Raw genomic sequence first — 4,328 nt, forward strand, 5'->3', positions numbered from 1 at the left:
AACTTGTTCTCTACATATGTTATCTAACATCATTGCATAATTGTTTGGTCACGATTAAATACAAGAATAAAACACAGTAAAAAATTACTGTTAATATGATGCAAAACACTTACAATCTTTTTTGCATCCTTAAGGTAAGGATCTTCTCTGTTCTCTCTTGGCCTTAAAGAATTGTAATGTCTCCACTCATCAAATTCAGTGTCAAATACAAGAAGTGTCCAGTGGTAGGGTTTTTCTTCATTCTTGTTTCCATTGGAGTTCATGCAAAAGTGAAGATATATGTATCCACTCAAATCTTGCTCAAGCACTTCGTCTATTAAATGATTTCTCAAATCTCCATAACCCCATTTCACTAGTGACTTCATTTAATCATATAAGAGTGTCATGTCTCAAGTTGTGTTGGTGATACACTGTATGAGTTGTCAATCTTTGGCAAACCAAATAGTAAAAATTAACTCTAAAATACAGTACAATGTTACACTAAACCACAGTAAAATTTTATCAATTCAAACTAAACACAAATTTATGGCTTACCCACAAAGGCTTGAGAAAAAGAATGGCTTATTCTTTTCTGGCCTCTTTGCTTGTTTCTTAATCTGAAGCATTTCTACAAAGCTGTCAATGACCTACAAAAACAAAAATCAATTAAATATATGTTAATAAAATGAATTATTTTTAGTTATTGAAGTGAACAGTAGTCATTGAAAATTGTATAGCCACTTACATTATTTGCAGTATCACCATCTCTCAGAATTGCATCCACATCATGCAATGTAACATATACTCCATTTCATGTGCCGGACCATATGATTGCACTAGTCATAAGGTAAAAAAATGCTAATTAACACGTTCCAGTTTGATAACAGTAAAAATCTGTCGTTTAATAAAATTAAAATGGTCTTACTCTGTGGTTTCCAAATTGTAAATCTTGCTCAGTAGACACTTATCATTCTCATCAAGCAATTTGCATATTGTAGCCTTATCTGGAAACAAAACCCTATCAACTGGCTTTGGTTAGCTTAGAGGCAAGTTGTTAACACAAATCACTTCATTTGATATCACTTCGATTGCTTGTTTTGTGGTCTTTTTTTTCTTTGTCTCTCTTGGTTCACATTCAAAATCAGACATCTCTTTTTTCTTCCTCGCCTTGATTTTGATTTTCTTGACCATGGATGTTTGCAATGGCTCTATGACTATAGGTGTTTCTTTCAATATAGTTTGAATCCTAAAGTTTTGCTCTTATTTTACTCCTTTAGAATGTGGCATTTCTTTAGAAGCAAAAGCTTGGGTAGCCGTATGAGCTGCATTTTCTTCAATCTGTTCAACCAATTGTTTAATTTCAGATTTCAGTACTTCAAATTCATTTCTTAGTTTCTCCATTTTTTTCTCTGTGTTGCTCATTTTTTCCATCATTTCTTTTGTTTTTGCCTCTTAATCCTCTTATATTTTTTACATTGTTTCCCTCATTTTCTTCAGTTCTTCAACCAATGCCATATTCTCACTTTTCAGCCTCATCTTTTCTTTTTGAACTCATTCTAATTTCCCAAGATCAATGAAGTCCTTCAAAGGTTGATCATCTCCTAAAACTTCAGCTACATGATCTTCATCTTCTTTAGTCTCCAAATTTTCCTCTATGTCCAATGCATCTTCTTCCTCATCATTGCAAATGAGTTCCATTTCTTCTCTGGAAATGGGTTGCAGTTCATCGTGATTTACCTGCATTTGAAAAATAGAAAAAGAAAAGAAGTCAACAATGAAGCAAACTTTAACCACCAGAGTAAAATTTTACTCTCTTTCAAAGTAAAAGTTTACTCTGATTGTAAGTAAACTTTTACTCTAATTTTAAGTAAACTTTTACTCTGCTCAAGAGTAAGTAAAATTTTACTCTGATTATAAGTAAAAGTTTACTGTAATTGTAAGTAAACTTTTACTCTGATTTAAAGTAAACTTTTACTATGTTTAAGAGTAAGTAAATTTTACTCTGTTTGTAAGTAAAAGTTTACTCTAATTGTAAGTAAACTTTTACTTTAATTTAAAGTAAACTCACTACAAGAAATCATCTTTTTAGGGACAAATTTATTCCGTTGCTAAAAGTATAATATTTGTTGGGAAAAACTTTAGCTAACCAATTTCCTCCGTCGCGAAGTTTGTCCCAAATAGTCCGTCCGGAAAAGTCAAAAAATTACTTTTAGAGACAAAATTTTGCATTTGTCACTATAAATAGACATTTTGAGACAAAAATATGTGGTTGCAAAAAGTTTTAATTTTGAGACAATCAAAATTTGTCTCTAAAAGTCTAATAACAGTCTAGGGCAAAAGAAGCACTTATGGAGACAAAAAAATATTTTTTGAGACAAAACAAATTGGTCTCTAAAAGTTTTAGTTTTTGGAACAAGTAAAAGTGGTGGCTAAAAGTTCTAGTTTAAAGGTTATAATTTTTTTTGAAATAACTAAAATTGGTCTCTAAAAGTATAATAATTTTTATTTATTTATTTATTTTGATTTTGTAACAATTACTCTAAAAATACTAGTTTGAACATCAACTTATATTCCTTTATTGATTTCTCAACAACCAAACAGAAAATATCAAATATATCACCAGACCATTTGTTCATCTCCAAATTAAAATTCAACGAAAAAAAAAAAGCATGCTCATCACATTCAAAGAGGCTTAATCAAAAGATATTTCAATGACAAACAAATACCATGCTCTAATTCATTAATACGTAACATCTAAATTGTATATCATAAACTGATAAAGATTTCAAAAGTATTTTTTCCAAATTATAAGGCTAGTGCCACAAGCATTTCTTTTAGCATTCAACTATTCAATGAACAGATTGTATATTTGGAGTTACATCTACCTACAGAACAAAACAACTATCATATCTTCTTCTCAAGGGCCTCGTTAAAATGTCACTCAAAATCTCACAAAGAGCTCCCAAACCTTCAAATCGACTCAAGCTTGTAGAACCTGCGTAGAACTGAGATCTTAGAACAAACTTTTTTCATTCAGGAGAAGCTATGTGCTGTGTTTGAGTTAAAGCCTTATTGATGCTAAGCTATGTATTAGTTACATTTCTAAACAGCCCTTGATATTAAGGTGCACAGTTAGATTTCAATTTGCCAGATCCTGACCACAAAATTTGAAGTCATTAGATTGAGCAATACATGCATGTTTATCATTTTGAAGTATGGGTTCCAAAATGAAGATCCTTAAAGAATTAAATATTATCTGGTAACTTTATATCATGGTGAAAATTAATTCATGCTAATTCTCAGGGTAAAGCTGTCCAATAACTGAAACCGGGTACTAGTTCTCACTAAGGTCCTTCACTAAAAACTACTAGTAACTTCATAGTTATGTTATGCCTATAAGTTGTCCAATAGCCCTGAGTCTGCACCTGTAAATGATACAAATAGGATTCCCAAAATAAAAGAGGCATTTCTTGCAACTATACTAAAAGCTCGAAAGTTAGAACTTGATAGAATTAACCCTGAAAATTTTATTAAATCTAAAATTCTACATGAAATATATATATATATATATATATATATATAAATCTCAGGGAAAAGAAACTAAAACAAACCTATCTTCTTTTTGGGGATAGGAGGCTACACCACAACATGCATAGCACTAACTCCACTAGGAAGGTCACCAAAATACACTCTGGATTCTGCCAGCGTCTTGCCATTCTTCAAAACTTTGCCAGTATGTATGAGTTTTATATCACTTACTAACTTCAGTACAACTGATTTATCTGTTAAACAGAAGGCCACTTTAGAATTGAACAATTTAGCATTGAAAGTCAAAAATACAAAAAGGGTGTCAAAAACGAGTTAACATTGCCTGAGAACATGTGATGCACACACACTCAGACATGTATATGTATACAATGTATAAACATTTCACAAACTTATGCATTACTTGCTAACAGAAGTCCATGGTTGTGATTTGTAATACAGTTCAATGAGTTCATCAATAGACGTCCTTGGAAAGATGTCCAAATAAAGCAAGAATCATAAGGTCCAGCAACATAAACACCCATGGAAGAGATAGAAGGAATTACAATCTATAAATTGAATGAAATGTTTCTCCAGTACAAAAGAATAGAAAAAGAAAAGAAAAGAAAAAAAGGAAATGAAATCAAAGATCAGTAACGCAACAGATCAAATTTCAACCTTCTCAGGTTATAATCAAATTTTGCCTTCCTCTTCCCCAAAGATTATGGGTTGAATACATTGTAGAACCTAAAAACGCATACAATACTGCACTTCCATGTCACAAGACACTAACTCTAATGGCATTTTATAGTTCTAAAATTGTG

This window comes from Camellia sinensis, chromosome 11, assembly GCF_055761805.1.
Source record: "Camellia sinensis isolate YWXY chromosome 11, ASM5576180v1, whole genome shotgun sequence".
NCBI lineage: Eukaryota > Viridiplantae > Streptophyta > Magnoliopsida > Ericales > Theaceae > Camellia > Camellia sinensis.